Source organism: Megascapheus bottae, chromosome 24, assembly GCF_031878675.1.
Source record: "Megascapheus bottae isolate mThoBot1 chromosome 24, mThoBot2.hap1, whole genome shotgun sequence".
NCBI lineage: Eukaryota > Metazoa > Chordata > Mammalia > Rodentia > Geomyidae > Megascapheus > Megascapheus bottae.
The window spans coordinates 14,276,336-14,286,799 of NC_143532.1; positions in this window are offsets into that span (position 1 = coordinate 14,276,336).

Below are 10,464 nucleotides of genomic sequence, written 5' to 3' on the forward strand. Positions count from 1 at the left end.
GCAAACACTCTACCACTAGACCAAAGTCCCAGCCCCTCAGTGATAAAGTTTTAAATCAACTGTCTTAAACCCTCTTAAAGAGCTATAGTAAGCCCTAGGCACAGAACTAAAAGAAATAATAGGAAAAATGTCTTCCCCATTACAGAATATTAAAAAAAAAACTATCCAAAGGGAAGTAAAGGTAAATTACATAGTTAAAAATAACTGAATAAATAAGTACCTAGAGATGGTGAGCAGTAATTTTAAGTAGGGACGAGAAAGTTTTAACACGCTAAATTGAGGGTGGGTAATTTAAGACCCAGCAGTCTGAAGGACATTAAGAAAGGAAAAAAAAGCAGCATTCTGGTGGCTTATGCCTATGATCATAGCTACTTGGGAGATGAGCTCTGTGAATCATAGTTCGAAGCCAGGCTGGTAAGACAATCTATGAGACTCTCATCTCCAACTAGCCAGCATAAAAGCTGAAAGTGGAGTTGTGGTTCAAGTGGTTGAGTATAAGCATTGAGCACAAAAGCTGACAGATAGTAGCCAGGTCCTGGATGAAAGTCCTGGCTTGGAACACACACACACACACACACACAAAAACCTAAATAAAAATAGAAGAAAAAAAAACATTAACAGCTAAGAAACCTTTGGACACTCTCAAAAAGTCTATTGTATGCATAATTGCTAGGAAAAGGGAAATCTAGAATACTGAAATGGACTCAATAAATCCTAATAAGGAAGACAGAAAGGGAGAGGGGAAATAGAGGGAGGGAGGAAGAGAAGGAGGAGAAAGAGAAAGAGAAAAAGGAAAAGAAGGGCAGGAGTGAAGGAGAGAGGGAGCAATAAAGGAAAAGAAAAAGAAAGAAGACACAAATGGTGGCTGATATATCTTACATTATAATTGCTTTATCAAAAACAAAAGTAAAGGGGCCGGGAGTTTGGCCTAATGGTAGAGTGCTTGCCTAGCGTGCATGATGACACAGGTTTGATTCCTCAGTACCACATATATAGAATAAAAGCTATGAATGGTGCTATGGATCCAGTGGTACAGCTCTAGCCTTAAGAAAGCCCTAGGACAGTTCTCAGGCCTCGACTTCATGCCCTAGGAAGGGGCAAAAAAAATAAATAAAGAGATTCCTGGGAGGAGCCAGCTAGAAGTGAAAATGACCTATCAATGCACTATGGAGGATTGTGGGCTAATCGCTCAGCAGAATCTGTGCAGACCAGAAGGTATGAAATGAAACTTTTAAATTAGTAAATGAAAAATTCTACCAACCAGAGAATTTTACACTTGGCAAAAACCCTCTTCTGAAATGAAGCAGCAATTAAGACCTTCCAGATTTAAAAAAAAAAAAAAAAAGAAATTCTGAGCGTGTATGAGGGGCTGTCAAGATGTGCCTTAGAAGAAACACTAACGGGTCACACTCACTCAAGCTATAAGGAAAGGCCATATGAAAAGTAGAGGAAAAAAATGGCAGAGGCAGTCTACTAGACAAAATGATACCCAGCATTATAGTGTTGGTTTATATGTTTTCCCAGTATAATTTAAAAGCTAAAGGCATAAAATAATCGTTGTAAATCTCTGTTGCTACTGCACAGAGCTGTAAAGCGTCAGAGTTTTGTATACCATTGAAACAATTCACCATTAATTCAAAGTTGATTGTTAGAAGTAAAAATGTCAGTTGTAATCTCCAGGGTAGACACTGAGAGAGATACTAAAACATAACCATAGAGAAAGAAAGGAGAAGAAAATCAAAATGTACTATTATGCATATCAATTATGTAAATGAAGATAAAATTGGAGACACCAAGGAATAAACATACAAAGTACATAAAGAAAATAAATGGCATAAACAGGCATGCTTGATCAAAAATTACTTAAAATATAAATGAATGTAATTCTCAAATTAAAAGGTAGAGCTTAGCAGATTGGACAGCATCACAAACATGGAAGAAAGGAAAAAGGAAAAAGAAAATTGTGACCCAACTATACATTTTTTCCCACAAGGCACAGTTTAGATTCAAAACCACAAATTCTGTCGATTAAAACTAAAATGATAGAAATGATAATCTGTCAAAATAGTAACTGAAACAGAATTACAGCAGCAATATTGATATAAGCAAAATAGACACTAAGTAAAAGTATTCTTACAAAAGCAAATAGGAAATAATATCTTGATTAAAAAAAGTCAATCAATCAAAAGCTATAACTATTGTCCACTTACATGCCTCAAATACAGAGCCCATGAATTACGAAGAAAACTCTCTATAGATATAGCTGGGAAGTCAGTTCCTTAGCGGTAGTAATACATAGAGAATCAACAGGCAAAGAAGAAAGCAGCTAACTCAAACTTCAGTGTAGATAGGAGATGTTTGTCAAGCGCACATGAAAATTTCTGTAGAATCCACTATATGTTATGTTTCTTTTCCCCTTTGTCCCTGCTTTTGACTTCTGTACTTTTTGTTAATATGTATGTTCACCTGTGTGGGGTAGGGGCAAGAAGAAACACAGAAATGACAGGACAAAGGGTAAACAAATGCAGCAGTATTACTGCTACTCACTAGACACTGTGTTGAAAATGAACCATAAAACTTGTGGTGGGACGGTCTGGAGGAAAAAAAACTGGGAGAAAACAAGGGAAGAGATGATACTACTCTAAAAGGAAGGTATTCATTACCTGACTTATGGAATTGTAACTCACTTTACATCACCTTTATAATAAAAAGAAAAAAATACATTTATAAAGATGAAGATCATAAAAAATTATCTTCTTTGACTAAAATGGAATGAAATTAGAAATCAACAAGGGAAAGAAAACATGGAAAATAATAGGTAAGTGGAAAATAACACGCCCATTCTTAAACAGGCAACAATTCAAGATAGACATTACAAGTACAACTAAAAACAGTATGTGGCAATGAAAAACAAACACACTATGCCTAAGTTTATGGGACAGAGTGGGGACTGTAAACATCTACATTGAGAAGAAGAAAGATCTCAAGTCAGTAGTTTAACTTCATCACCAAAGTAACGATTAAAAGAAGAGCAAGTTGCATTCAAGCTAGAAAAGTCATGAAATAGGATTTTACCGGAGCTAATAAAATAGGTAATTCAAAAAACTAGAAAAAAATCAATGAAACTATAATTTGGCAAAAATTGAAAGTATGAACTAGCCTATAAAAATCGCTCTATAAAAATTTAATTTATTCAGAAGCCTTCCACCTTTCACAAAATTAACTTTAAAAAAATCATAGACCTAAATGATAGAGCAAAAACTATAAAACCTATAGAAGAAAATATAGGAGAGAATTTTAGGTAACCCTTTCATTTTAGAATGAGTTGTGATCTGATATGTAAAGCAAAGTCCATGAAAAAATATGCAAGTTGGTCTTCATTAAAATTACAACCTTTTGCTCTGTGAAATATATTGTTAAAGTCATTAAACAGCAGGAAAATCTGAGAGGAAATTTTGCTACAATATAAATACCTGATAGAGATCTTATACCCAAATAAATATGAAAAGAGATCCTAAAACCACCCAAGTGATTATTATAATAAGAATTAACTCAATTTATTTTACTTTTTATATTTCAGTTGCCCAGATCTATGGGGTTCCATGCAATGAATTGATGCACATAAACAATGTGCAATAATCAAATCAGAAGTGTTAACTTCTATAGTTTGGATCTGCAATCTCTACTCCACCTAACCCAAGGTGCATATATTTAAAGATAAACCCACTGGTACTTCAGAACACCTATCAATTATGTTCATGGTTAATTAGAATGCATAATAAAATATACTAGGATAGATAGGGGACAGAGAAGAGGCTATTGGTAGATTAGATACCAGGTAGAGCAACAGAGTTAGAAATAACACATGCTAATTCCGCGGTTGTAGTGACTGTTCATAATAATTACTGAGAGAAGAGAGGAGCTGACGACCTGAGGCTCAATGTAATGTCAAGGGCATGGAAACCTTGATTACACTGATATGATGAACACATATTGTGGGCATGTCCTGGAATGTACATCACATCAAAGGCAATCTGAAAGTAAATAAGTATATACAAAGATGTCTAACATCTTCTGTCCCTAGGGCACTGCAAATTAAGGAACGAATGTCACTGGACATCTACATTTCAGATTAAAAATTTTAAAATTCTAGTGAGAATCTGGAGTCCCACGAGTTTCCTTTCTGGTGGGATTTTCAATGTTAGTCTGGTGACTTGCTTGGTTGGATAATGCTGAGTGATACTCTAGGTTTTGCTGGTAATTTTTTGAGAAATGATTTTGCTTCCTACCCAGGGGCATAGTAAATTTGCAGTCCATCTACTGTAGGAATGCCATTGTTTCTTGGATCACCAGATCCTCTTCCTTGCCTGGCTTCCTTCTGTAGCGATGGATTCTCAAGGACTTTTCTTGGAAATCTCAGACTTCCATAGAACTTACCATCACAGGCACGGACCACTGTTCCTGGTGGTGGATTGAGAAAAGCTCTCATAAAGGACAAAGGATGAACCAGTGTAACATCGATATTCACAAGAAAATATGTTGGAAATGTACTCTACAACTTGGGAAGGGGAGGTAGGGAGATAAGTGGGAGAAAAACATGGGAAAGGGTAACAATGTTCAAGTACTGTACTCACTACCATACAAATATAATGGTAACCCCTCTATACATCACTCTGATAATAAAATAATTGTTTTAAAAAGAAGAGGTCTCTTTAACTTTTATGTTTTCACTGCCCTTGAATTATGATCTCTCATTCTTGGCCTCCTAAGTAGCTAAGTCTACAGGCATGAGCTACTGGCACCAGTCTTTCATAATTTTTTTAAAATTGCATTATATATACCACAATGATTTGATAGCAAATGCCCATCCTAGTATGATTACAGACTTCCCCAAACCTGGAAGGAACTCATCTGATCCTCAATAGATGAGTACATAAATAAACTATGGTACATGCACACAATGTTATTTTCCCCATTAAAAGAAAATGTGATAATTCTAAATTTTTATTAAAGATTTTAACTTGTAAAAAAAGATATTATTTTAAATTTTCAGAGGAAAAAAAGACTGTTTGTATATTCTTCATTTAATTAGATTTTTTTTCAATAAACCACATTAAGTATTTATTGATGAATAATGTATATATTCCATTCCAAGAAGTATAAGTGAGTGAAACTGAAATAAAGTCTTTAAAGTTTATTATATTGTCAGTGGTCTCCAAAAATTTTCTTGTGTTTATTTATTAAATCAAATAAAAATGATTAAGCAATGATAAAAAAGAAAATGTGCCATCCAGTCAAACTACACACACACACACACACACACACACACACACCAAAATACATGCATACACACTATAAATGAATCTTAAGTAAATACTAACTAAAAGAAGTTAATCTGAAAAGAATAGTATACAAATCCAATTACATCACATTCTGCACAGAGTAAAACTGCGGAAACACCAAGAGTACTGGTGATTTCCAAATGCTCACTGGAAAGAATAAGGCCGAACAAGCAAGGACACAGGATTTTGTCTGGTTTGACACTCCTTTATACAATATTATAAAAATGAATATGTAGCATTGTGCATCAAAGCATGTAACTATTTTACAAATACCTGAAATTACCCCCACTAAGGAGCAGAGGGGAAGGATGGGGGCATAAGTAATTTTGAAAATAGTGATGTTTGTGACTATCTAAATGTTTTTTTGCCAGTCCTGGGCTTGAGTTCAGGGACTGGGCAATGTCCTTGGACTTTCCTCAAGGCTAGTGCTCTACCCTAAGCCACCGCACCACTTCTGTCTTTTTCTATGTATGTGGTACCGAGGAATCGAACCTGAGTCTTCGTGCATGCTAGGCAGGCACTCTACCACTAGGCCAAACTCCCAGCCTGAATGTCTAAATTTTAAAAAGCTATATCTAAGTACTTCCCCCACACACACTCCAAAAAATCAATAAAGTTGCTTTCCAAAGGGGACAAATTAATCATTCTGGTGACAATCTTCAGAGGTACTGTAGAGTTATATCAATGATCCTCTATGTGGTGGGATAGTAGAGCATAGAGAATCATCCATGTAGATGGATCCTCATAAGAATGAACTTAGGGGGCCGGGAGTTTGGCCTAGTGGTTAAAGTGCTTGCCTAGCATGCACGAAGACCTGGGTTCAATTTCTCGGTACCACATACATAGAAAAAAGCTGGAAGTGGTGCTGAGGCTCAAGCGATAGAACACTAGTGCTCAGACCCTAAGTTCAAGACCCAAGACTTGCCCCCCAAAACAAACAAACAAACAAACAAACAATATATATACATGCATTTAGCATCTATAAACATCAATGCTCTTATATATGTATATGAATATATGATATATGTATATTTGTATACATACAAATACATATGTGAATACATGTATATATATGCACATGCAATACACATGTGTATTGACACACACCACACATGTACACAGGGTTGGTAGGTACATTATTTCCTTGCTGTGCCAGCAAAGAAGGTCTTCAAATAATAAATCCCAAGTAGTGAGTACATTTAATATCTAGAACTTGCTTTCTACTACCATTCTCCACAAAAGGAAAATGGAGCTTCTTGGGAAAATGGATTCTAGGATTGTAACAGAAAATACACAAGATGGGCATAGTGCATTCTCACCAAGTTGATGACAGAAAGAAAGCTATCAAATTAACAGGAGGAGCCATGAGAGAAAATCAAAGGGATACAGGCACCATGGGAAAGGCCCCTTCATAGCAGAAGCAAAGCCCAACAATTTGAGCAACTGAACAAAGCACTTTTGTTTTTGCTTCTGCTTTTCTTTTAACTCTCAATGTGCTTTTAATTCTTTCCTAAATTCCATTTTTATTATCTTTGAAAGCTTGTACAAAGCAGTTTCCGGCCATTCAATAAATCAATGTATAAGTCCAATGCATCTTGATAGGTGTCATCCTTTTCTTCATTCTCCCTTAGCCCAACCCCTCCCCTTAATCTTCCTAATTTCATTGGATATGCATTGAATATGATGACTGCATTCTCCCCCGCCTTTCTATTGGATTCAAACTCTGAATGTAAACATTTATGCGTATTACTGACACGAGGCAGCCATTGAACAAATAAATCATGATGAGAGGACAGACAGGTCTCTCATGCAGATGAATTACAAGTAAATTGCACAACCAGGGCTCTCTCAGGTAGCTACATGGAGCCAGGCTTCCTGGTCTGGAGCCTAGGCAATACGAAGACAGCAGTGTGGCAGACAGAATAAAAGATAGCATGGCTGTGGGGAAAACTGGCAGTCACAACCTCAGCCAGGTGAGCAAGGATGGGTGAGATGGCTCATGACTGTAACAGCAGTTAAATAAGAGACAGGGAGGACCACAGCTGATGGCCCGCCCATCTAAAAGTTAGTAAGAGCTGAGTATGGTGACACATTCCAGTTACCTGGACTATGTAGGAAGTCAAGGCAGGAAGGCTGAGAGCTGAGGCTGGCTGGCCATGAGCCAAACTCTGAATAACTAAAGCAAAACATGGGCTGAGAAGTGTGGCTCAAGTGAAAGAAGACCTACCTATAAAGAATAACAATGTATAAAATCCTGAGTTTTAACCTTCCAGTGCTACAAAGAAAAAGTAAGAGATAGAGGAAGAGGAAGAAGAAGAGGAAAAGGAGAAGGAAGAAAAGGATGAAAGGGAAAGAGGGAGGGAGAGAGGGAGGGAGGAACAATGGAGGGAGGGAGGAAATATGAGGATAAAGATGTATTCCATTTGGGGATTTCCTACCCAGAACACAAACTCCAGTTTAATCATGTGAAAAGTATTGATTGTACTCAACTGCTATGACATTTGAGAAACACCCAAGCATTGCTTCTAAAAAATACTGAGTTCATCAAAGACAAGGAAATTGTGCTTGTTCTAGCCAAGAGAAATGATGACAAGATTTAATATGATATATTCTATGACATCATGAGAGACATGAAAGATTAGGCAAAAACTAAGGAAATTTGAAGGAAAAATAAATTTTAGTCAATAATAATATATCAATATTGCTTCATTAAGTAGAACAAATGTACCATGCTAATGAAATATGTTAGGAGTAGGGGAAACAGAGTGGAATATCCAGACATAGTGTACTGTCTTTACACAGGATGGATAACGTTAAAACTTGTCAAAATTGACACATTTTAGTACACTTTTTAAAGAGCAATGACTATAGTGTGCTTTACTATTTATTTTATGTATACCTAAATTTCCCATGCACTTGAATACGTTTTCAATTCTTTTCATATACATTTTTATTAATAAAAATGTCTTATTTAAATTGCTGCAATCGTAGTAAATTTTCTCATTGGAGGTACCATAGTTTACTCAATCTTGCATTTAAAGTATTTGAAAATGTTTCCAGCTTTCTTTAGACAGAGTATTTCCGATTTACTTTGAAGGAAGAACATCAGGGATTTCATTGTTCAAAAGACAGAAAAAATAGTAGGAAATAAGAATAGAAACTAAATGCAAGCTTTTCACATTTTCACACTCTTAAAACGGGATTACAATTCTTGTTAAGATGGAGATTCTGATTCAGTGGATCGGGGGTGAAACTTGAGACTTTACAATTCCCAGCAAGCTCCTAAGTGCTGAGATGTTGCTTCTGGGCCAATAACACTATTTTGAATGCCACTGTGGCTGGATTGAGGTGAGCTGGATAAATTGCTTTGCCAATTCTGTCTCTCATGTGCCTATCAATAGTCTTAGGACAGTTGAGTGTGGTAGGAAAGGCTTGTAATCTCAGTCACATGGAAAGTATAGATAGGAGGATCACAATCTAGGCTGACCCTGGACAAAGTGAAAGAGACTATCCAAAAAAGAATTACTAAAGCAAAAAATATAGCTGGTGATATGGCTCAAATGGTAGACCATCATCCTAGAAAGCATGAATATCACAGAGGTACTCCCAGATAGTCCCAAAACAGTCATTTTTTCAAGACTTGCTTATGTGTCCAGTCTTAAAGCTTAGTAGAGAATTCAGATCTTTGCTTTTATTTCATTATTCCTTTGCGGTATTTGATTTCTTTTAAAATAGTTGTACAAAAGACCTGCCATTCAACAAAGCATTTTATAAATATAGTGCAGCTTGATGAGTGTCCTCCCTTTGACATTCTCACCTACAGTTCCAAACTCATCCTTTTCCTTTGCTTCTCAAATATTTTTTTAATTCTTTGCATCAATATGGCAATCACATGCTCATTTATCCATTCATCAGTACATATGTTCATCGAGTGCCAGGAAATGTGTTGGTGCTAGATATATGGTGACAGGTGAGGCCAATATGATTTCTGTTCTCAGGTTTTCCAGCAAGTCTTTTTGCCAATTTTCTCCCTCTTTCCCCTTATTTCAAAATTTGCATATAGACAAATTTGATCTGCTTGATTTGTTTAGCTTTAACATTCTTCACATACTGGTTAGAAACTCAGGTTTAATGGATTGTCTGGCAATGAAAAATGTATTCACATGATTCATCAAATTCTCAGTGATGGGGTTTATCAAATCTTTATTCAATCACACCGTAATTCATTCAATTATCAATTTATCCATCCATCCATACATCCAGCCAGCCATTTATTTGTTACTGCCATCCAAAACTTCATAATAATGTAACTATTTAAGTTCAAGTCAATTAAATAGAAGAGATAAAAAGTGTGATTTCCTTACAGCACGCTTCATTGGGTCTATTTGCACAGTGTCTGTGATTTGGATTTCATGTTACATTTGAGGGACAAAAATGTAAACCCCAAAATGCCTATGGCTTTCTGATGAGAATTTGCTGCGGAGACCATCCCTTTCTGAGAAAACACAAGGTTTTACCCAGCACTTTCCTCACCATGATTGACTTGCTTTTGCATAATGATTATTCTACATTCCTAATGACCCATACCCTACCCAGCTCTGCTAAAAATGTCAATTTCCTTGAAAACAAGGCTCAGGTTTTATTGTGACTTCTGCCTCCTACCTCCTTCTGTTAATGATATCAGCCCTAATGAGGATTAAATGGTCTCTCTCCCAGCAATGAGGACTGTAAGAACTTCACGCATGTCTCCATGGCTCATGTTGCGAGCGTGTGTGTGTGTGTGTGTGTGTGTGTGTGTGTGTGTGTGTGTGTGTGATGGAGACACATTTGCAAATGATGCAATGTGTGTTGTGAGTAGTGTGAGGGAATTACCCTGCTGAATTGTCCAGTGGGGTGGGGGTGTAAGCACAGACACTGGCTGTTTGATAGCTCACAGTCAATATTTGCTGTCATGGTTTAATTCATCATAAACAAGAGAAAAGAAATGAATAAGATGGGCCAGGTGATTCTTTTTTTTTTTGCCAGTCCTGGGCTTGAACTCAGGGCCTGAGCACTGTCCTTGGACTTTCTCAAGGCTAGAGCTCTACCACTTGAGCCTCAGCACCACTTCCGGCTTTTTTCT